Genomic DNA, 25,771 nt, shown 5'->3' with positions numbered 1-25,771 from the left:
GCTGACGGCGCTACTAATTTTCGCGCCCGTGGAGCTGACGGCTCTACTAATGCTGGAGCCTGTGTAGCTGACAGCGATACTAATGCTAGAGCCTGTGGAGCTGACGGTGCTACTAATGATCGAGCCTGTGGATCTGACAGCGCTTCCACTGCTCGAGCCTGTGGAGCTGACGGCGCTACTAGTGCTCGAGCCTGTAGGCTGACGGCGCTACTAGTGCTCGAGCCCGTGGAGCTGACGGCGCTACTAGTGCTCGAGCCTGTGGAGCTGACGGCGCTACTAATGCTCGATCCCTTGGAGCTGATGGCGCTACTAATGGTCGACCCTGTGGAGCTGACGGCGCTACTAATGCTCGCGCCCATGGAGCTGACGGCGCTACTAATGCTCGAGCCTGTTGAGCTGACGGCGCTACTAATGCTCAAGCCTGTAGAGCTGACGGCGCTACTAATGCTCGAGCCTGTGGAGCTGACGGCGCTACTAATGCTCGAGCCTGTGGAGTTGACAGCGCTACTAATGCTCGAGCCTGTGGAGCTGACGGCGCTTCTTGTGCTCGAGCCCGTGGAGCTGACGGCGCTACTAGTGCTCGAGCCTGTGGAGCTGACGGCGCTACAAATGCTCGAGCCTGTGGAGCTGACAGCGCTACTAAAGCTCGAGCCTGTTGAGCTGACAGCGCTACTAATGCTCAAGCCTGTGGAGCTGACAGCGCTACAAATTCTCGAGCCTGTGGAGCTGACGGCGCTACTAGTGCTCGAGCCTGTGGAGCTGAAGGTATACTAGTGCTCGAGCCTGTGGAGCTGACGGCGCTACAAATGCTAGAGCCTGTGGAGCTGACAACGCTACTATTGCTCGAGCCTGTATAGCTGACAGCGCTACTAATGCTCGAGCCCGTGGAGCTAACAGCGCTACTAAATCTCGAGCCCGTTGAGCTGACGGCGCTACTAATGCTCGGGCCTGTGGAGCTGACGGCGCTACTAGTGCTGGAGCCTGTGGTGCTGACCGTCTACTAATTCTCGAGCCCGTGGAGCTGACGGCGCTACTAATGCCCGGGCCTGTGGAGCTTACGGCGCTACTAATGCTCGAGCCTGTGGAGCTGACGGCGCTACTAGTACTCGAGCCCGTGGAGCTGACGGCGCTTCTAGTGCTCGAGCCTGTGGAGCTGACGGCGCTACAAATGCTCGAGCCTGTGGATCTGACAGCGCTACTATTGCTCGAGCCTGTGGAGCTGACGGCGCTACTAATGCTCGAGCCTGTGGAGCTGACGGTCTACTAATGTTCGAGCCTGTGGAGCTGACGGCGCTACTAGTGCTCGAGCCTGTGTAGCTGACGGTCTACTAGTGCTTGAGCCTGTGGAGCTGACGGCGCTATTAATGCTCGAGCCTGTGGAGCTGACAGCGCTACTAATGCTCGAGCTTGTGGAGCTGACAGCGCTTCTAATGCTCGAGCCTGTGGAGCTGACGGCGCTACTAATGCTCGAGCCCGTGGAGCTGACGGCGCTACTAATGCTCGAGCCCGTGGAGCTGACGGCGCTACTAATGCTGAGCCCGTGGAGTTGACGGCGCTACTAATGCTCGAGCCCGTGGAGCTGACGGCGCTACTAATGCTCGAGCCCGTGGAGCTGATGGCGCTACTAGTGCTCGAGCCCGTGGAGCTGACGGCGCTACTAGTGCTCTAGCCCGTGGAGCTGACGGCGCTTCTAATGCTCGAGCCCATGGAGCTGACGGCACTACTAGTGCTCGAGCCCGTGGAGCTGACGGTTCTACTAGTGCTCGAGCTCGTGGAGCTGACGGGGCTACAAATGCTCGAGCCTGTGGAGCTGACAGCGATACTAATGCTCGAGCCTGTGGAGCTGACAGCGCTACTAATTCTCGAGCCTGTGGAGCTGACAGCGCTACCAATGCTTGAGCCTGTGGAGCTGACGGCGCTACTAGTGCTCAAGCCTGTGGAGCTGACGGTCTACTAGTGCTCGAGCCTGTGGAGCTGACGGCGATACAAATGCTCGAGCCTGTGGAGCTGACAGCGCTACTAATGCTCGAGCCTGTGGAGCTGACAGCGCTACTAATGCTCGAGCCTGTGGAGCTGACAGCGCTACTAATGCTCGAGCCTTTACAGCTGACGGCGCTACTAGTGCTCGAGCCTGTGGAGCTGACAGCGCTACTAATGCTCGAGCCTGTGGAGCTGACGGCGCTACTAGTGCTCGAGCCTGTGGAGCTGACGGCGCTACAAATGCTCGAGCCTGTGGAGCTAACAGCGCTACTAATGCTCGAGCCTGTGGAGCTGACAGCGCTACTAATGCTCGAGCCTGTGGAGCTGACAGCGCTACTAATGCTCGAGACTGTGAAGCTGACGGCGCTACTAGTGCTTGAGCCTGAGGAGCTGACGGCGCTACAAATGCTCGAGCCTGTGGAGCTGAGAGCGATAATAATGCTCGAGCCTGTGGAGCTGACAGCGCTACTAATGCTCGAGCCTGTGGAGCTGACGGCTCTACTAGTGCTCGAGCCTGTGGAGCTTACGGCGCTACAAATGCTCGAGCCTGTGGAGCTGACGGTGCTACTAGTGCTCGAGCCTGTGGAGCTGACGGCGCTACTAGTGCTCGAGCCTGTGGAGCTGACGGCGCTACTAGTGCTCGAGTCTGTGGAGCTGACAGCGCTACTAATGCTCGAGCCTGTGGAGCTGACAGCTCTACTAGTGCTCGAGCCTGTGGAGCTGACGGCGCTACTAGTACTTGAGCCTGTGGAGCTGACAGCGCTACTAATGCTCTAGCCTGTGGAGCTGACGGCGCTACTAGTGCTTGAGCCTGTGGAGCTGACGGCGCTACAAATGCTCGAGCCTGTGGAGCTAACAGCGCTACTAATGCTCGAGCCTGTGGAGCTGACAGCGCTACTAATGCTCGAGCCTGTGGAGCTGACAGCGCTACTAATGCTCGAGCCTGTGGAGCTGACGGTGCTACTAGTGCTCGAGCCTGTGGAGCTGACGGCGCTACAAATGCTCGAGCCTGTGGAGCAGACAGCACTACTAATGCTCGAGCCTGTGTAGCTGACAGCGCTACTAATGGTCGAGCCTGTGTAGCTGACGGCGCTACTTATGCTCGAGCCTGTGGAGCTGACGGCACTACTAATGCTCGAGCCTGTGGAGCTGACAGCTCTACTAGTGCTCGAGCCTGTGGAGCTTACGGCGCTACTATTGCTCGAGCCTGTGGAGCTGACAGCGCTACTAATGCTCGAGCCTGTGGAATTGACGGCGCTTATAGTGCTTGAGCCTGTGGAGCTGACGGCGTTTATAGTGCTTGAGCCTGTGGAGCTGACGGCGCTACAAATGCTCGAGCCTGTGGAGCTAACAGCGTTACTAATGCTCGAGCCTGTGGAGCTGACAGCGCTACTAATGCTCGAGCCTGTGGAGCTGACGGCGCTGCTAGTGCTCGAGCCTGTGGAGCTGACGGCGCTACAATTGCTCGAGCCTGTGGAGCTGACAGCGCTACTAATGCTCGAGCCTGTGGAGCTGACAGCGCTACTAATGGTCGAGCCTGTGGAGCTGACGGCGCTACTAATGCTCGAGCCTGTGGAGCTGACGGCGCTACAAATGATCGAGCCTGTGGAGCTGACAGCGCTACTAATGCTCGAGCCTGTGGAGCTGACGTTCTACTAGTGCTCGAGCCTGTGGAGCTGACGGCGCTACAAATGATCGAGCCTGTGGAGCTGACAGCGCTACTAATGCTCGAGCCTGTGGAGCTGACAGCGCTACTAGTGCTTGAGCCTGTGGAGCTGACAGCGCTACAAATGCTCGATCCTAACCAGCCACCCTCACCCGGCATGCACTTCTCTGCCGACATCATGTTAACCCAGTGAAATATCTATCAGAGAACTTGAATTGCATTTACTTGCAAAAAGTGTTCTGTAACTGAAATTATGTGAACTATTATTGAAATAATAAATCACTTAATAAAAGTATGTAAAACAACGTAGTAATATTTTTTATAAACAGATATCTGAAATTATTTTTGCAAATATATATATTTTTTTCTCCAGAAATAAAAAGGTTGAAAGAACAAAAATTGGCACGTTGGTAAAAAAATTGTTTGCTAAAATAAACACTATCCAATAGAAATTTATTCTAATAGAGTGTTCAAAAATCTGGACACTTTAATATATATATATATATATATATATATATATATATATATATATTAGGTTTATTTCAAAGATTAAATTATTGCAAGAGAAATTTTACGTATCATAAACTAGAGAACAATAATATCTTCTTTCTGTGGATTGAGAGAGAACCTGAATGACTAACTTTGGCTGCAGGTTTATCACAAAAAAAAAGTCCAAAATATATAATTACATTTTAAATTCTATGGATCATTCCAAGGCTTGGTTTTGTCTTTAAAGTTGGAGCTTAATTATATTACTGCTAAAATAATAATATAATAAAGAATTCAAGAAATACAAATGAGTGTCTGCATAATGTTTAGTTAAAAATAGATCTACAACCACAGCAAAATTCGGTCCTGTCGTTAATTTAACTCTTTAACATGTTGTGCCTGCAATTTTTTTATAGATTAAAATTTTAACGAACAGCTATTTTTGAGGTTTTTTCAGATATTTTTATTAGAAAATTTTATTCAGTTACTCAGTTTTCCAGCTCAAATTATATCTCACTTATTTGCAGTAAAATTTAGTGATATTTAACTTTAAAGGAGTATACCAGCATTGTAAAACATTTAAGATCATAAGTATGTCTTCAACTTATTTTTCGTAATGAAACTACAGCCATACGTTTTTAGTCAAATTATGTATCATATTGTACAATAAAAGAGTTATTCTATTAAAAAAATTGTATAAGTTTATTTACAATTTTAAGAAGTTTTTTTCCTGGTCTAACAATAAGAAATACATATTTTTGGCGTAAATTTTAATATTAATATAAATAAACGTAACAGTACACACACATTAATTCTAAATATGAATTACTGTATTTGAGATATTTATATAATGTACACCAATGATGTATGCTTGTGCTATTGAAATGAGAATTATTATACTAATCTTGACATGAAAAAAGAAAAATTGCCATTTAAATGTAACTCCCCTTCAGTAGAGTAGATAATGTTTTAATTATTAAATAAACCGATAATACATTTTTTTACGTTCGTACAAATAAGATATCTTAAAATAATTTAAATATTTACGTACCGTAAAAAGAATCAATATTATTCTCCAACTATATGAATAAGTATGTACACCAACAATATGTAAATTTACATATTTAAATAACCAACTTTTGAAGTGAAATTTCTTTGACGAGGTGGCAACAATTTACGAGCATTACGAAAATTCCCATCGCATGATCGGAAATAGCTAAGTTTACGGCGAGGGAACCGGGATAGAAGGTTAATAATTAGTCACGTGATGGGGGAACCTGTATAGGAGACGGCAGGGAAAAGTAGAAATAATTCAGCATACTTGCAAACATACACACTTGTACTCTTGCACACCGGAACACTTGCACAATGCCTTTTATTTAGCTACGTTTCTTTTGATTTCATAAAAGACCTGTTACCGGTGTAAAAGAAAATTACGCATCTGCTATGGCTACTTTTGCTTGTGTGAGTACAGCAGCATGACCGAATGAAATAAATATTATGCGATACTCGCTTAGCTTTAGCGGTGTAATTTGTGATGTTCAGTTAGACCATAGAGTCCCGGGACTTCAGGAGGTACTGGTTTTGAAAAGAGCGCTGAGCCGCAGGGTCTGGCGTGGCTGAATGGGCCGCGCGCTCTGGCGGCCGGCATGCCGGAGTCGCAGAGCTCGTGACGTCACCCCGAGCATCGAGCGCCCCGGCCATTCTGGCCGAGCCCCGCCGCACTAAGCGGCCCGACTAGAGAACTGCTTAGTAGCGTCTGTGTGTACACGCGGTGTGTAAAGCGTCCGTGAAGGAGAGATGGTGTGTGCCATCTGTATGACGTTAATATTTAAAGCTAAGAAGAGAAAGTGCACGCCCTCTCTTTAAGGCAAAATACAGAAAGTCCATAATAGAATGTTAGAGTTTCAATATTATATTATAGTTTCATCTAGACTATTTTAAATAAATCATTCATCAAATTGAATTTGAACTATCCTATTTTTTTCTTTCAGGTGTTATGCATGTGCACATTGAGTAATACTGCACACATCCAACCTAAAGTATAACTCTTCCCACACTTTAGTTATCAAGTCTGGAGAAAGGGAAGAAATAGCCTCTTCAGTGCTGTCTCCCAATTCTGGAAAATCATTAGGTAACGGTGGAACGTATGCACAAACTTTTATAAAGACCCAAAAGAAAAAAAATAGCAATCCGTTGTTGAAGTTGAACGTAGAGGCCTGCGAAGAAGAGTTCTGTCGTCTCGACCTTTACGACTAATCCAACGGTCAGGAAATTCTACGATCAAATTCTCTCGTACGAAGAGATATCAATGAGGAGTGGCTCCATACTTTTGCCAAATAATGTTTACATGTTCACCCTCTACTAATCGTCATTTTGCGTGGTTGCGCTGCAAGTAAGAAAACAACAAAGCAGAACACGTACATGCGATTATCTAAAAGATTTTGAGTCACTCTTTAATTGTGACCGTGGACCCATACACTATAAATCTTGCAGTTTATGATATAACATTTTTATTACTGAAACATTCTTTATTGAAAAAATATTTGGTAGTCTGTAAAGTCGGTTTACGGACGGTAGTTTAACGTGACAACGTCTTAACAAAACTTTAATGAAATGATTGCATACTTTTTGAAATAAAATTGAATCATTTTTATTCTTTTATTTTTTTTAAATTTTTTTTCAGTTCAAAATTCCGAAAAAAATTATTTGAATTAAATTTTTTTTTAACTTAAAAATTGATATAATAAAATTTTTAAAAACACAATTACATATTTTTTGCTATCTTTTTTATTAGAAAGATATTTTTATAAGGAATAATTTAACCGCAATAACATTTTTCTTCGAAATACGGAGATGAGGTTTAATGTGCTTCAAAAAAAAATTTGTGGTACTCAACATTTTAATCCAACTATTTTATGAGTCATGCAATACAGTAGGCTATTGCTCAATGTCTATTGATCTAACTCCTGAAAAATATTTTCAAACAAAAATATTTCCCAGGACTTTTATGCCCCTGTCGGATCCGTGAAAAGATATGAGAGGAAAATTGTGAAATAGGGTAAGTTAAAAAAAACACCCTCATGGCGAAATTATGTGTTAATCAGCAAAGTTAAGTATTATTTTATTAGCTGGGCGCAAAATTAATTCTTTTAGATTTGGTCATTCGTTTATTAACAAACTATTTTGGCTTCCTTTAACTTTTTTAGATTTTTTATCAAGATTTGGGATATTACATGTTCGTAATTCACTAAGATCCAAAGGCTTGTCAGATAAATTTATAAGTGTTCTTTATTACTGTAAATAACGTCTATGTCTTCACTAGGTATATAAAAAAATTTTTGTTTTTTTTTCTGTGCATCAGTCAATTTCTAAAATAAAATGGAGCGACAAACTTTGAAATGAATCTACAAAGCACACAATTTCCTAAAACCCAATTCCAAAAACCTTATACATACTGGCAGTCAACTCCGTAACATTCTGGGGTGTTTTATCCTAGAAAACCAAAAAAAACATTTTACTGCAAAGCAGCGCATTCTGAGGGAAACTTTATACAGCGCACAACGCTGAGCAATTCTCGCCACGTAGAATGTCTCATGTATTCTTGTTCTGCTTGGAAAAAGAAATACGCCGAGTATTTTATTTTCATTTCGTAGTATTTATGGCAGAACATGTGAGTGAACATAAAAACGAAACGTGTTTTTTTTTCCATTGTATTTCATTAGACAGAAATTTAAATTGTAAAATATTTAAAAAAATTTTTTTTTTCAATTATTCGATATTCTCTTACAAACCATCATGCAATTAATGATGATAATAAAAAAATTCCATGATTTCATAAATTTAATTTTATCGATAGTTTGTTCAGTTATTGTAGGCCTATCTGTATAATACTGAATTAAATTATATACCTGAATTAAGACGAAAATGTGAATTCATAGATGGTATAATTTCACAACCCCATACTAATCTACTTAAAAAATATAACAAAATCTGGACTGATCAAAAATGTTACACTATTTATCCACAAATTCTAGTCAGATATTAACACACTTGGCCATAATGTGACCATACGCGACACAACCCCACAGAGTTAATTTCATCAAAGCCTACTTAGAGCCAAACTTTTAACCCGTAATCTGTGATATTTTAGGTATTAAAGCACACGCTTGCAAATACTTAAAGCATGCGATGGACCAAACATAGAGAGAATGCTCTCCTGAACCCAACTGTAGAAATGTTGGCCCAGCAACAGAGACAAAGTAGATTTTATAAGATTATCAGCAGCGGAGCATTTAACAAATGCTCTCCTGGTTGTGCAAGCAAAATTCCCGGAAAACTCTAGGTAACTTTTAAATTGTTAACCTATATACTGTAATGAAAATTTCCCATTAACAATATTTATCTCACCTTTATTTTTTCCGCCGAAGGTCAGATGCAATGGAACCAGTACTTTATTGGCCTTGCAATTTTGCCAAACAAACGTAAACGTCTAAACTTGTGCAATAGGAACATTTTTAAAAATGTATTCTGGTTTATTTTATTGTAACTGAAGCAGTCTCACTGTTTTCTTGCTGTTTGGAGCATCGTAAGCTCAACCTCAGTAGATCTCAAAGCTCACAGCTTTTCCTATTCTATTCAAGTGTTGACTCGCTGGGAGATTCATTGGGGAAAGCACGCGTTGGAGCACCATGCTCATGTTACTGAATGGATTCATAACTTCCAAAGCTCGGCTTCAAAACCTGCGTTAGGAATTTGCCTTTCCGTGTGACTGATTATGCAAAAAAATACTTTGAAATAGGGCGTGCGATTGATGAGTTATTCTATAATTTTTTTTTTTCCTAACCTAACTAAAACTAAGTGTATTTTGGAGGGGTCCGGGTTAGGGAGGGACCTAGGTGCGTCTCAGGCCGAAGCCTATACGCCTAGTCATGCTGGGATTAGCCATGCAAGGAGAGGGTCGCATGCATCATGTGCTAGGAGGGGATTGGCCAGCCATGGCAGCGATTGGCGCCATGACTAACTCCCCTCACTCTTAAATCTAGACTATAACTAGAGATAGGTTGGGCCCAGGTAAAACCTGCATAGACACAGGGAAAACCCTGGGCACATTCATGCGGGATGCAAATTGGCATGCATTACGTGTAGGAGTTTACAGGAGACAGAGGATGGTCTGGATGAAGTGTTGGACAGAGTAGAAAAGAGTCTACCATGCGGGGGTTGGGAACTTGGACTCGTAGTCCGCTTTGCTTTTTATCCAGGACTGGATTTAGTGACCAGGGACGCAAGCGCCCCTGGTGGTGAGTGGTTGCACTGACCACTCGCTCCGCCGCCAGTCAGCACCTAAAAAACTAAGAAACTAAAACAGAAAAAAGATAAATGACTTACAAACTAGGCATTTCGTTACGAAATATGCAAACACCCAACTCAGGGATGGACGTGCAGTGCTTAAGATAAAACTAAAATAAGAACTAAAAATATTTTTTTTTAATTTTTTTAATTTTTTTTTATTTTTTATTTTTTTAGATTTTTTATTATTATTTTAGAAATATATATTTTTGATGACTATTACTTAGTATCTAGGGCTTATTACTAATTTACAAATCTCTAATATCTACTACTATACTACTAGTTATATATAGAGGAACTGTCGGTGTATAAAGTTACAGGTGAATTAAGTCAAGACCTATTCGCATTCTGGCATGGTTGCAAGCTTGTAATTCAAAATCCCATGTCTTTCAGAAACACAACCGGCACTGGAGGTGAAGCCTGCCAGGCGGGCCATGCCCATCGTACATAGGGAGTCAGCCCTAACACAACAGGCAGTGAACTCCCGGGAGCCGAACCTACACCTGCGTGCTTCGGACCATTTTGAATAAGCAAATTATTCGTTAATGTCTATAATTTAAGTTTCAACTCGCGGGAGACTGATTGGCCGATCGCTCAGCCAGCCACAGCACACTACGGAGGTCTGTGAGCCAAGATTGAATTTGGCATTTTATATTTTCCATGCAACTCTGGATCTTGTTCGCCCAGTGATGAAATATATGGGTTTCTGCTTATGGCACATTTATCATAGAATTTTTGCGCAGTTCGGAAATAATAATGTTTTAAAAGTTCGAGTTTGAGCTCTCTGTGCATAGCCCTTACGGGGCAATACACAGGCGCATCTGTCGCAATACGAATACTCTTATTCTGAATTCTCTGTAGCTTGATTAAGTGAGATTCCGCTGCTGTTGCCCACACCGGCGCTGCATACGTGATTATTGGTTTTATTAGTGCGTTATAAATTATTATTCCGTTTTTAACAGAGCTACCTAAACGTCTGCTCATGACGGGGTAGAGGGTCCAGAGCCTACTGAAAGCTGTTTTTCTTTTCGCCTCTATGTGATCGCGCCATAGTAGTTTCCTATCCATGTGTACGCCTAAATATTTAACCACATTTTTGTGAGGAATTTGCTCATTGAAAAGTGTTAGTCGTGGTCTATCTTCAAGTGGCGGGAGATGTTTACGCGTAAAAACTATAGCTTGTGATTTAGTAGGGTTTACCTTAATTCGCCATTTTGTGCACCACTGTTCTATTGAATTTAACGCGGTTTGTAATCTGTCTGCTGCGAGTTCTAGAATACTAGATCTGCTAAACAATACCGTATCGTCCGCGTAGCAGCCAAACTGAACTGATCGGTGTGCGGGCTTAGGCATATCGTGGATATAAATATTGAATAAAACCGGCCCCAAGATGCTGCCTTGTGGGACTCCTGCTTTAATTATTTTTAAATCGGACTGTGCTCCTTCTGTCGTGACTCTAAACGATCTATTTTCTAAATACGAGGCCAGTAATTTAATATAACAATCGGGGAAGCCAGTTATATATAATTTATAAATTAAGCCTTCATGAAGTACTCTATCAAAGGCTTTTTCTATGTCCAAAAACGCTGCGAGATTATAGCTATTCTGATTGAACGCAGTTATTATTTGTTCTGTCATACGGACCAGTTGATGCGTTGTTGAATGCGCGCTGCGAAAACCAAATTGTTCGTCCGGCAGTACGTCATTTTCTTTAATGTGAGTATTTAGTCGCTGTAGAATTATGCATTCAGCTACTTTTGACAATGTACTCAGCAGACTAATAGGCCTATAATTTTGGGGCAGTGTCTTATCTTTTCCGGATTTATGAAAAACTATCACATTCGCTTCTTTCCACTGCGTTGGAAAATACTGTAGTTTAAGTATTCCATTTATTAATTGAGCTAGGTATTCCAAAATTTCATCGGGCAGTTTCTTAAGGACTACTGCCTGAATGCCATCGTTTCCCGGTGCCTTACGTGGTTTCATACGCCTGATAGCCTGTTTAACTTCCTGAGATTGAGTTAAGTAAGGTTTTGAGGTTAAAGGCTGATTAAGTTTAATTGTAAGGTCCCTGTATATTCTGGCATTAAATTGCGGGTCACAGGGTTCGATATTAGGTTGAAAGGCTAATTCAAGGGTATTCGCGAAGGCTTGTGCTTTGTCAGTCGGTGTAAAAGCGAATCCAGTGCGTGTTTTTAGCGTAGGTATTTTATCTATCTTATGAAGGAATCGCTTTGTCATACTCCAGGTGCTACCATCTTGCACCTGTAGCTGAGAGACTTTCGTCTCCCATTGGCTGCTCCTCCATAGAGTTATTTCATCGGAAATTATTTTCTGTAATTCATTAATTCTCGCTTTAATGTCGCGCTGCCTACGTCGAGTATATTCGCGCCTTAATCTATTTTTCTGAGAAATTAAATCCCTAATATACACCGGCAATTCATCTTGCTTAAATCTAACCACCTTTTCTGGGATGCACGAGTTAATTGCAGTTTGAATTTTAACTGTAAGTTCAGTGACTGCTGATTCGATGTTATCTTTTGTTTTGAAGTTGGCAGCATCGGCTGCAGGCAAATTATCGACTAAATACGTCTGAGAGCCTCTCCAGTCGGCTTTCTTGTAGTCTTTAATTTTTCTCGGAGGACTGATGTCAGTGTCCACTTCATCGAATAGTAGATGTACTGGAAAGTGGTCAGACGACATTTCGTGAAAGACTCTGAGTTCGAATCCCGTTTGAACTCTCTTATTTAATGCAATATCTAAAATATCGGGGTTGTGCCTTAGTACTCCGCTATCGTGAGTGGGCTCTGAGTGAGCATGTAGTTGATAATTTTTGTTAGACTCGTGTCTTTGCAGCAGTAGGCCATTGGCTGTATTGCTCCGACAGTTCCAGTCTTTATGTTTGGCATTAATATCGCCGACTGCTAGGAATGTGGGAGCTGAGCCATATAAGATGTCCAGTTCGTTTTCAGTTAGTGACCTGCCCGGTGGTGCATACATCGAAATAAGCACAATTTGTTGTTTATTGACTTTAAAAGTAATTGCAACAGCTTCTAATTTATTAAATTCAGGTAAATGAAATTCACTATGTTGTATACTTCTGTGGATTAGTAGGGCAACCCCTCCACTTCTGGTATCGCGGTCGCGCCTATAAATAGTGTAATTTAAGATAGTTAGACGATCTGTTGGAATTAAGTGTGTTTCGTTTATCGCCGCGATTCTAATATTATGTTTAATTAAATGATCGGTAAATTCGATTATTTTATTTCTAATTCCTCGCGCATTCCAGTAAAGGATGGTACTTAATCTACTGTCTACGGGGGTAGTATTAATGGCAGAACCTAAATTAAGGGTGTGCAGCATTAAAGCTGGCCGCTAATGCTGTCACGAAGCCCGTGGTGGCTTTTATTTTGTCCTCTATTGACTTGGACGGATTACACCAAATAGCCATTAAAATGCACATTGGTTCCAGGACGTGTGCCAGGTTAGGGTCCTGTGTAATGGCATCCGATTGGCCTACTAGCTTCAGAAAGTCGCTCGCGTCCATCGCTGGCTTCTCCGCGGGATTTAGCTGCGGTGAAGCAGTTGGCATTACTGTTGGTGAGTCAGTCTGCAATGGGCTGGCTTGTTGTTGCCCAGGCGCGACTTTCTTAGAATCACTGGGGGGAGTGGTGGAGTTGGGTGGCGCCTTAGTACCTGGCTGATCCATCACTTGACCTTGCGCCCGGGCTTTACCGTTTTTGTGCCCCGAATGGTGTTTCTTCGGGGGCCTCTGGGGCAGGGGCTGGCCTCTAGGTCTGGGTGGGTTTGCCAAGACAGGATACTCCAGTTCATGCCTATCGCTCAGCACTGAATATTGGTTAGGGCTCTGCCATTGCGGGGGGGCGGGGTAGCTCGGGGCTCGCCACCGCTGCCTTGGGGGCTGGGGGCAGTAGCCTGAGGGGCCGGCTTGTTGTGGGGGCGGGCGGACTTAAGCTGCGGCTGTTGCTCGCTTGTTTTCGCGCAATGCGCGTTTGGATTGCAGCTCTCTGTCTTTCCGCTCCTGTTGCGGGAGGTGACGCCAGTTCTCCCTCTTGTAGGCCATGCAGCCTCTGTAATTGGCGCAATGCGGGCCTTCACATCGCGCGCACTTTGCCTTCGTCCTGTCACCTCCCTGGGGGCAAACCTCGGTTTTGTGCCCTTGGCTGCACCATCGGCACACAGGGGAGGCTCTGCAGCCTTTTGCGGGGTGGCCAAACCTCTGACAGTTGCTACATTGGAGGGGGCCTTTGAGGTGTCGATAGTCCTCAACACGAATGCTGAGGCCTCCGAATGACTTCAGGCCGTAAATCCTTTCTGGATTTACGGCCTTCGGGAGCTCTACGACTAACTTATTTATAGGCTGCCTTGTCTGCCTGTTGTACAGAAACCAGAAGTTCTGCACTGGAAGACCCATTGCGGCGAACTCGGCCTGAATGAATTGTTTGTCGGTGCTGCTATGCACTCGACAAAACACAAACTTGTTCGGGATCTCGTCCCGTTGCAGCAGCACAGAGTGTTGCACTCCGGCCTGCTCCAGTGCACGCACTGCCCTGTGGTACTCCTCCACGGTGGCAGTGTGAATCATGAGCTGGTCATGGCCGCGACTGACGCACGACCAGCGCTCCTGCAGTGCTGCATCCAGCACTGTTTTAATGGCCGGGTAGCTGTGGCCAGAATCAACAAATACATACAGGGGTTTCACCTGCATTTTCTTTGCCTGAGGGGCAGGGTTTGGCGGGGCAGGGCTCGAACCTGCGGGCGTGTTGGCGGCCGTTTGATTGGCCGAGTTGTTTGCCCTTCTGACGGGTTGCTTGCGAAGTCGCTCGGCCTGCTGCCTGGCGATCGCGGGGTTCGTCAGTGGGGGGCGCAGTCTTTCGTCCTTTCCTCCCGTTTTTTGTTTTTTTGAGACGACTGTTGTAAAGCCGTCGTCGCTTGTACAAGAACTCTATCTTTGCTCAACAATGATAATTTTACAAGCTAGCAGAAACTGTTTATGCATTTTTTTTAATTTTTTATTAATTTATTTTTATTTTTAAATATTTTTTCTTGTAATTTTATGATATCAAAGAAAACATGTGGTGGTTTTCTCTGTGTGCTTCCGATTAATCTGGTCAATATTATGATGGTTTTCTCCGTGTGCTTCCGATTATTATTGTTAATATTATAGTGGTTTTCTCAGTGTGCTCCTGATTATTCTTGACAATATTTTGATGGTTTTTCCCGTGTTCTTGCAATCATTCCTGTGGTTTCTTCAAGTGTTTCTGACTATTCTGAGAAACCGCTCTCTGCATGGATTTTTTTTTTGTTCTAATGAGACATGTCATTTTATTTGGAGTTACATTTAATTAGATAATTTCTGCTACTAAATCAAAACTTGCAATATTTTTATCAGGTGGAATTAACAAATATCATTACTCAGTCAAATTAATATTACGCCATGAGACATCTGTGGAGCACCAACATGCAAGACGAACTTCCTTTTCCTTGGAGTCGACCGAAGCCATCCTTCTTTTGCGATCGTTAGTGAGCATCCCGCATCCCGCATAAAAGAACTAAATATTATTTACCTGCAAGCAACATGTGGCGACATCTGTTGTTGAAAAGCAGAACTACATGCATAAAGTACTTTTGCATGAGATATATTAATTCTCGCTGATGAAATATAAAAAAAAATTTCTATTTAAGTATTGAATCTAATTTAAAACACTCAATTGGTATCTGGCATTAGTCTCGGTAACTAATATGAATTCCGATTTGGGATCTGACGCTGTATCGAAAGAACATAGGTGTAAGTTTTGCAGTAAAGAGTTTATCTTGAGAAAGAATAAAAGACAACACGAGAAGAATGACTGTGTTAAAAATCCACTGCGCAATATGATAAGTTGTGTTCGATGTAGCAAGTCGTTTACGCGGAGAGAGAGCCTAAAAAGACATGGCAGATTTTGTAGCGCCAAGCCTGCGTACAAGCTAGAGGACAACGATGAATCTACTAGCCTAAGGAAGAGTGATCTGCATTACGACAATAATTTTCTTGGCTCTTCCGATCTCGACAAAGAACTAAAATTGAAGAAGGTTGATGATTTACGGAAGAATGAAGACAATGAAAGAATCCTTAACGTGAAAAGTGAGAATATATTCCAGCCGAATTCAAGTAGATCTTTCCTACTTTGTAAAAATGATGGACTCCTAAAAAGGAAGCATGAAGACGACGAAGGCACTTCAACATCATCAACATCGAATTATTACGGTAAATTGGGTGAAGACGATTCCTTCTACGGTGATTGTTACAGTGACTCTGAGGCTGTTGACAAAGACATAGACTATGATGAAGCACCTAAAGCTGCCAAGATCGAAGAATGTGGCGGTGTCCTGAGACCGAAACGATGGAAACGACGTGATATATTAAATAAATCTGATCAAGCTTGTGATGATCACCGTCTCAAACATGAAAGTTACCCTGAGGTTGGTGGTAAAACGGAAGACACCAGAGATCATAATATTTATTATAAAGGTGCAAGGAAGATGGTGGTAGAAGAGAATGATTACACATCATGGAAAGATCCAAACATATTGGTTGACCGGCTAACACTTCTACATGGTTCGCTTTGTGCAGGAAACTATTCGTGCATCAAAGAAATATCCTTCATACTCAAGGAACTGAGGAATGCTGGCTACATACAATATTGACTTGTTTTACTTGCATTTGTATAATGTAAAGCAATAAAATAAATAATTTAAATTATAAGAATGTAATGTTTTTATTTCTTGTATTATGATTTCTTACTAAGACTTAGATCTCGTAACTTGTGCTTCCTTTTTGCCTTTTTTAGTTGATGGAGCTTCCAAATGTGCTTCCTTATTCGATGATGCATCCAAAATGTGCTGCCTTTTCGTTGGCGGTGCTTCCAAATGTGCTGCCTTTTCGTTGTCGGTGCTTCCAAATGTGCTGCCTTTTCGTTGTCGGTGCTTCCAAATGTGCTGCCTTTACGTTGTCGGTGCTTCCAAATGTGCTGCCTTTACGTTGTCGGTGCTTCCAAATGTGCTGCCTTTACGTTGTCGGTGCTTCCAAATGTGCTGCCTTTTCGTTGTCGGTACTTCCAAATGTGCTGCCTTTTCGTTGTCGGTGCTTCCAAATGTGCTGCCTTTTCGTTGTCGGTGCTTCCAAATGTGCTTCCTTTTCGTTGTCGTTGCTGCCTTTTCGTTGTCGGTGCTTCCAAATGTGCTTCCTTTTCGATGCCGGTGCTGCCTTTTCGTTGTCGGTGCTTCCAAATGTGCTGCCTTTTCGTTGTCGTTGCTTCCAAATGTGCTGCCTTTTCGTTGTCGGTGCTTCCAAATGTGCTTCCTTTTCGATGCCGGTGCTGCCTTTTCTTTGTCGGTGCTTCCGAATGTGCTTCCTTTTCGTTGGCGGTGCTGCCTTTTCTTTGTCGGTGCTTCCAAATGTGCTGCCTTTTCGTTGGCGGTGCTGCCTTTTCTTTGTCGGTGCTTCCAAATGTGCTGCATTTTCGTTGTCGGTGCTTCTAAATGTGCTGCCTTTTCGATGCCGGTGCTGTCTTTTCGTTGTCGGTGCTTCCAAATGTGCTTCCTTTTCGATGCCGGTGCTGCATTTTCGTTGTCGGTGCTTCCAAATGTGCTTCCTTTTCGTTGTCGTTGCTGCCTTTTCGTTGTCGGTGCTTCCAAATGTGCTTCCTTTTCGTTGATGGTGCTTCCTTTTCGTTGTCGGTGCTTCCTTTTGTTTTTCCTTTTTTGAAGGTGCTTTCTTTTCGTTGTCGGTGCTTCCTTTTTTTGTTGATGGTGCTTCTATTTTTTAATGTTGTTTTGACTCTAGTATTATTGAAAATGGTTCTTGATTTGACTAGCGTATTATTCCATACGGTGCATGTATATATAAGCGAGCTCTAGACAACAGGATGCTTAGTTTGTTACTGACGTCGGTGTTGTAAGGATCGCCTAGTTTGTTTCATCTGGTGCATAAGTCGCGTAATTACCTGTTCTTGAGAACTCGATGGCATCTTTACCGACTTTAACGACGAACTCGATGGACGTTGTACCATCGTCTACGGGAATCATGACGTCAGCGTCGACGATGGTGGAGCAGATCCCGTTGGCAACGTCGATGTCAACACTGGAGGAGACTTTAACAGACGTGGTACCGCCAGCAGAAGAGACTTTAATGCCGCTAGTGCTGGATGTGCAGGAAACCACGACGATCGACGATACGACCTCAATGAAGACTTCAATGGATGCCGAATCGACAACAACTAACGAACATCGGTGCTGTTACTGCGACAAGATTTTCTCAAACAACAGCAATGCTCGACGACATGAGAATAGAGAATGTGCCAAGAACCTATATCGTAAAATGTTTGTTTGTGAGAAATGTCATAAGCAGTTTGCCAGAAAAGATAATATGAAAACGCACATGAAGGCATGCAAAGGTCCTGCTGTGCGGCAGAAAGTAAAGGTTTCGGCGCAACAACGATGCATTGATGTTCATAAGAGAATGCCTGGAAATGGTGCAACTGCGGCAACGTCAGTATCTGGATCGGGTCTGAAAGGTTCGTGTTCATTACCACGGTATCCTTGCAGCTACTGTGATACGTCGTTCGCATTTACTCATGATGCACGAAGACATGAGCGGAGCAAATGCACGAAGAATCCATCTCGCATGAAGTTTCGATGTAATGAGTGTCATGAATGGTTTACTCGAATTGATAATTTGCGACGACATGCGAAAAACTGTAAAGGTGAAGTCCGTGTGCCTACTGCTGAACTACCTGCAGAAATTTCGACTCCTCGGTTTAGGTTGAAGGCTCGTGAGCGTACAAGCAAGAAAACCGATGTGCAGCAACCGATTGGTATGACGTCTGAACAGGAAAATAAACCTAAGACTGTGTTCGGCGCATTACAAGTGAACGATAATGGCTTCTACTTGGCGCAGTCTGCATTTCGTGGAACATTGAAGGACTACTATTATTTAAATACGTTAGGTGAGTCGAAAGACATTTGTAATTTTCTTGATGATATCAGAGAGGACATAATCAATCAGCTTACTGATGATGTAGCAACAAACGGACCTTTGAAATATAACTTGTGGTTGGACTGTATATATGGAAAGCCATATCCGTTCGATGACAAAGTGAAGAAGTGTGCATTCAAGACATTTGCTGCAGTAATTTACAGTTCTAACGATGTGAAGCAAACTGTTAAAAACGGTATCCAGAAACTCTGTCAATAAGAGGTGGACTATGTCTGTAAAGGTTCTGGCTGGACTCTGTCTAGTATAAACCGATTGGAGCTAAGAATTAGTCATTTCACACCGCTGCGGAACTAAATGATTATAAGATTGCTGGCTTTCGCAAATAATCCTGTAGTAGAATAGAAATTATGTAATAAATATTATGTTTGTAAAAGAACTTGTGGCGTTTAATTCCTCGAACCTGTTACTATTATGTTAAATTGATGTTATATTTAATTTTTTTGCATCGTCCTAGATCGTACCAAGGACCTTAGTCGATCTAATCGATCCGTACATTTATTGTCAATTTATTTAATGAATTTTGGAATTTTTCCCTAATTTCTAGCTGAATAATTACACAATTCCAAGATGGCGGCCAAATGACAAGATGTCGGGTGTCACAGCAATAATAAATGATTACTGCACTCTAGCGGATAAGAATTAAACTAACATGACGTCAGCGCACTCTCGCCGACGATACACTGATGATGGCTTCCAGCAGACGAGGACAAGATGGCGGACATGACGTCATACTACCTGACGATATATATATGCTTTGAAAAAAAAAGTGGTGGGAGCCAGTATGCCTGCAGCCACCGCGGGGGAAGGATCGGTCGCCATTTTTATTTTTTTTGCACTCGTCGGGTTTGAACCGAGGACTCCGAGCTCCGTGTTGTAAATGTTTGTTTTTTAAATATTTTATTAAAAATTTTATTATTTAATTTTTTTATAATTCTTAATTTTTTTCATTAAAATCGGATAATAAATTTAAAGATGGCGGCCGTAACGGAAATTGCAACGGTGACGTCATAATTCAAAATGGCCGATAACACAATGCCGGAATGTTCGAGAAAACCAAATGACGTCATCCAAGATGGTGGATCCAAGATGGCCGTCGGGGTCAAGGTCAAAGGTCAAGGTCACATCCTGATAGAGGCTTAACTGAGGCTTGAGTTAAGGATGCTTAAGCCTCTATCAGGACATTTCTAGCCGTTGGGATTTTTAAGGACTAAATCGGGAAATTTTCCCTCGAAACGGGAACTTTTCCCTTGAAAAAGGGAAATTTTTTCTTAAAACAGGAATTTTTGAGTAATTTTGAGTCATTTTTGGGGAATTTTGAGGAATTTTTGCCGCCGTGACGTCACAAATCCAAGATGGCGGAGCCGGCTCTCGGCTCCACACCCAGAACCCAGATCTCGGAGGAACTATTATATACTACTTCGAACTTTTAAAACATTATTATTTCCGAACTGCGCAAAAATTCTATGATAAATGTGCCATAAGCAGAAACCCATATATTTCATCACTGGGCGAACAAGATCCAGAGTTGCATGGAAAATATAAAATGCCAAATTCAATCTTGGCTCACAGACCTCCGTAGTGTGATCGGCCAATCATTCTCCGCGAGTTGAAACTTAAATTATAGACAACATTAAAATGAATAATGTGCTAATTCAAAATGGTCCGAAGCACGCAGGTGTAAGTTTGGCTCCCGGGAGTTCCACTGCCTGTGCTGTAAGAGCTGACTCCCTATGTCCGATGGGCATGGCCCGCCTGGCAGGCTTCACCTCCAGTGCCGGTTGTGTTTCTGAAAAACATGGGATTTTGAATTGAAAGCTTGCAACTAATACCAAAATGCGAATAGGTCTTGACTTAATTCACCTGTAACTTTATACACCGACAGTTCCTCTATATTTAACTAGTAGTATAGTAGTAGATATTAGAGATTTGTAAATTAGTAATAAGTCCTAGGTACTAAGTAATAGTCATCAAAAATATATATTTATAAAATAATAATAAAAAATCTAAAAAAAATAAAAAATAAAAAAAAATAAAAAAAATTAAAAAAAATATTTTCAGTTCTTATTTTAGTTTTATCTTAAGCACTGCACGTCCATCCCTGAGTTGGGTGTTTGCATATTTCGTAACGAAATGCCTAGTTTGTAAGTCATTTATCTTTTTTCTGTTTTAGTTTCTTAGTTTTTTAGGTGCTGACTGGCGGCGGAGTGAGTGGTCAGTGCAACCACTCACCACCAGGGGCGCTTGCGTCCCTGGTCACTAAATCCAGTGCTGGACAACTGGAAAAGCGGACCACGAGTCCAATTGCCCAACCCCCGCATGGTAGACTCTTTTCTACTCTGTCCAACACTTCATCCAGACCATCCTCTGTCTCCTGTAAATTCCTACACGTAATGCATGCCAATTTGCATCCCGCATGAATGTGCCCAGGGTTTTCCCTGTGTCTATGCAGGTTTTACCTGGGCCCAACCTATCTCTAGTTATAGTCTAGATTTAAGAGTGAGGGGAGTTATTAATGGCGCCAATCGCTGCCATGGCTGGCCAATCCCCTCCTAGCACATGATGCATGCGACCCTCTCCCTGCATGAATAATCCCAGCATGACTAGGCATATAGGCTTCGGCCTGAGACGCACCTAGGTCCCTCCCTAACCCGGACCCCTCCAAAGTACACTTAGTTTTAGTTAGGTTAGGAAAAAAAATAAAAAAATCATGGGTACCTTGTCTTCGGTAAATTTCCTCGTTTTCATCTGCAATCCTGTCCGATGGTTGGATAGTTGTGCTAGTGTCGCAGGCGAATGTTTTTGTAAATGGTCGAATAAGTACCGATCATAGGTAACGAGTGGCACATATCATTCCCAGACGTGGCATTAACAAAGAAGCCAATAAGTATTAGCAATAACTAATATAATACTATAGCTTGAACACTAGTTTTGTTTCAATATTTCGTTTCAAAGATGGTATTGTTTGGTACTGTGTAAATGGCTGATCCAGTCTTCTCAGGAAGTTTAAAAGGTACAAAATACGAAGGATATTTTTTAAGTAAGAACCGTTTTAAAATTCGTCCGCTGCAGTGCTGTGATTAGCGCATGCGGTTTGTGTAACTCTTGGCAAGCCACAAACGCCCTTACGGAGACATTTTTGTGAGTGTTTGAAATGTCTCCATGGACTGAGAACCCCGCAGACAGTGAAATACGCGCTGTGATTTGTTTTCTTAAAGCTACAAGCGTGAAAGTGGCTGGAAACAATATTCAGATAGCAAAGTGTATGGAGAAAACATTACGACGGATGGAATGTTACATAAATTTAGAGAATGTTCATGATGAGGAACGAAGAAGGCGACCTTTTGTGATTACTGACGTTTCGGTGCAGGAAGATAACAAAAAGCGGAGGACAGACGTTTTACTATTTCGCCGTTATCTGATAAGTTTCCCCAAGCCTCAATGGTTTGTAATTAAGGGGATTGGTGCACCAGCATCGTATTAAAAAAAAAACAATATATTTGTTAATGGTTCAGCTGCTAGAGAATATTTGAACCATTCTGGTGTAAAATTTATTTTTAATTTATTTTTTATTTTAATTAAGTTATTGCTGATTTTCGGGAACTTTTTAAATTCAAGCTTTATTAAAAAAATATAAAGAATTCAGTGGTAAAACTTTCGCACATAAATTTTCAGACACGGGAGATATGACTGTGACCCTTATTTTATCTGTAATCAATATTAATTTAACGTATTTACAGTTTGAATTTTAATAAATGAGCTGCTACGAAATTGCGTGATATTCATTTGCGAATTCAATAACATTCGCGTTTTCATTTGTAATTCAAACGCCAACATATCTGTCGGCTGAATGATTGACTTTATTTTAGTATTTAGCTTATTGCAGTCTGACCTAAAGCAAAAATGTAGCTGTAGAAGTTTGAGCAGCGTGCAAGCTCGGATACGAGAAATTATGAAGCGCGCTGGACAGTAGTGACACCTTCCGACAGTTTCCCCAACTTTTTGCAGCCAGTGCTTTCTCTAGTTCCCACCCTGCCACAGCTGTCTGCTGTTTACGAAGGGGAGACAATATTTCGTGCGAAACTGATATGAAGGTCAATGTATTCATTTTCAGTAGATAAGAGAAGGTGTTTGGTCTAGCTCGGCGTATAATTGAATGGTTATTCTCTGTTATTATTTAGCACAGTGATTTAGCTAGATGTTTTTTGTTGTAAGCGTGAGATTTATTCAGGAATAAAATGCCGAAGAAACCTCCCCCAAGCAGAGTACACAAAAGAACAAAACTATCGAAAGCCATTAGAGCACTTAGAAAAAAGAATAAAGAAAGAAAAGAGATTATTTTATTATAGCTTTTTTTACCATACATTTATTTTTCAGAGTTGCGTATGTACAACGCGATGGACACGATGCGACAACAAAAAGATGTGTAAAATTGTAAACATATTTTCTTTCAGCAATGCGTGAACCATTCATAAACTATACTCAACATGTATCCGTATAATAACGTTAGAATTTTTTTTATGACAGGCATCAATGTTAACAAGTTTATTAAGCCACAATAGACTTTTTTCAGAAAAATAAGTGTAGCAGAAAACACTCAACATAGTCTCACACAAAATCAGTTTACATGAATGCAGTTTTAAGAAGTAAGCTACGTAAATAATAGTTAAACATTATTTAATATCTGCTGGTAACGTTTCCAAAGTATCAGCTTCGCCTTCATTCACGAAAAATATTCGTGAGCTTATTTATTTATTTTGCTGGCGTTTCGTTGGCGACTGTTAGGACTGCAAAATTAGTAAACATTTTTCACCCTATCCTGAGTTAAATCTAAGTGTGCGCGGTTAGACGAGGACCTAGATGTGTCTCATGCTTACGCCTTTACACTCTACTCAAGCGGGTATTAACCATGCGCGTAAGGGCGCGTTGCCAATGACCTGTACGATAGTCTCAACAATCCTCTACGGACTCGAAAAATGTCACCTGCTCATTGGCTACTTGACTTGTGACAACTGTTTGTTGTAATGCCTGTGATGCTGGAAGTTACGAAGCTGATTCTCAGCACACTGACGCTCGTGCCGGTAGCGGTTGTTGCCTGCCGTGAAGGTAGCAGGACAGAAACGGCATTTCTGCATGGTTGATGCCATCACAGCTATCTGTAGTCCGGTCTCGACGTACGGAACACGCGAAGGAAGCTCGACGTACGGAGAACTGTAACAAACGAATAAAGAAAACAATGTAGCTAGATGTTACACGAAAAAGTTGCAAACATAACCTCAAAACTCTAACCCTCAATCTTATTAACCCAAACTGTTGGCAATGTTACTAAATAAAAAATTTGCAAACATAACCTCAAAACTCTAGTCCTCAAGCTTACTAACCTAAACTGTTAGCAATGTAACTAAATAAAAAAGTTGCAAACATAACCTCATAGCTGCTCCTTCATGTACAATCCAAAAAATGGTATAATATTTAAAGTACTGGTAAAAGTTAAAGCTGAAAAAGTATTCAATGTTAACTAAAAATGATTGATTACATAACCTCAAAACTACTCTAATGCACATCCCAAAAATGCTAGAATATTTAAAGTACTGTTAAAAGTTTAAGCTAAACAATTCCTGTTTACCCACACATAAGTGTACAGAGAAAAAACTAGCTATCTTATAACCTACAAAAAAGCTGAGAAACATAAAAATATTAACGAAACATGTAGCATACCTCAGAAAACGTTGAAGTGGAGCTGCAGAAGATGATGTAGCGTTGGCGGTAGGAATCGTGGTAGCAGCGAAACTCACTCACGAACTAACTCACTCAAACTCTAAGAACACACTGAAGCTCCGACAGCTAATCCCGGCCTTTTATAAGCAGTTCTGCTTTTCAACAACAGATGACACCAGGTGTTGTGTTGAGTCATAATTTATTTAGTTCTTTTATGTGGTATGCGGGATGCTCACTAACGTTCGCAAAACAAGGATGGCTTCGCTAGACATCAAGGAGAAGGAAGTTTGTCTTTCATGTTAATGCTTCTCAGCTGTCTCAAAGCATATTATTTGTCTGAGTAAAGTTATTATTTTTTAAATCCACCTGATAAAAATATTGTATGTTCTGATTTATTGACAGAATTTCACTGATTAAATGTAACTCTGAATAAAAATGACATGACTCAGTAAGTAAAATATTCTTCATGCAGAGATAGATCTCTAACAAATAATCAGGAGCACTCGGTGAAAACCATCAGATGTCTAGCCAGGAATAATCAGAAACACTTGGAGAAAGCCATCAATATAATATCAAGATTAATCAGAAGCACTCGGAGAAATCCATCAGATGTCTAGTTAGGTATAATCAGAAGCACACGGAGTAAACCGCCATAATATTGTCAAGAATAATCGCAAGCTCACGGAGTAAACCACCATAATATTGTCAAGAATAATCAGGAGCACACGGAGAAAACCACCATAATATTAACAATAATAATCGGAAGCACACGGAGAAAACCACCATAATATCGTCAAGAATAATCGGAAGCACACGGAGAAAACCACCACAAGTTTTCTTTGATATCATAAAAATACAGAAAAAAATATTTAATAAATAACTAAAAAAATTAATAAAAAATTTTAAATGACAAAATAAAATACAAAAATACATAAACAGATTCTGCTAGCTTGTGAACTTCTCATTGTTGAGCAAAGATATAGTTCTAGTACAAGCCAGAATTTTATGTATTTTTGTATTTTATTTTGTCATTTAAAATTTTTTATTAATTTTTTTAGTTATTTATTAAATGTTTTTTTCTGTATTTTTATGATATCAAAGAAAACTTGTGGTGGTTTTCTCCGTGTGCTTCCGATTATTCTTGACGATATTATGGTGGTTTTCTCCGTGTGCTTCCGATTATTATTGTTAATATTATGGTGGTTTTCTCCGTGTGCTCCTGATTATTCTTGACAATATTATGGTGGTTTACTCCGTGAGCTTGCGATTATTCTTGACAATATTATGGCGGTTTACTCCGTGTGCTTCTGATTATACCTAACTAGACATCTGATGGATTTCTCCGAGTGCTTCTGATTAATCTTGATATTATATTGATGGCTTTCTCCAAGTGTTTCTGATTATTCCTGGCTAGACATCTGATGGTTTTCACCGAGTGCTCCTGATTATTTGTTAGAGATCTATCTCTGCATGAAGAATATTTTACTTACTGAGTCATGTCATTTTTATTCAGA

The 25,771-nt window shown here is 41.8% G+C and overlaps 1 protein-coding gene across 1 annotated transcript in view; it reads right to left on the bottom strand.

The window, feature by feature from the left end:
- The window catches only part of LOC134536501 (5-hydroxytryptamine receptor-like), a 1,474,690-nt gene that overhangs the window by 969,376 nt on the left and 479,543 nt on the right, over positions 1-25,771 (bottom strand). The window lies entirely within an intron of this gene.

The sequence above is a fragment of the Bacillus rossius genome, chromosome 11 (assembly GCF_032445375.1).
Source record: "Bacillus rossius redtenbacheri isolate Brsri chromosome 11, Brsri_v3, whole genome shotgun sequence".
NCBI lineage: Eukaryota > Metazoa > Arthropoda > Insecta > Phasmatodea > Bacillidae > Bacillus > Bacillus rossius.
This window is presented reverse-complemented; position numbering and strand designations above follow the sequence as displayed.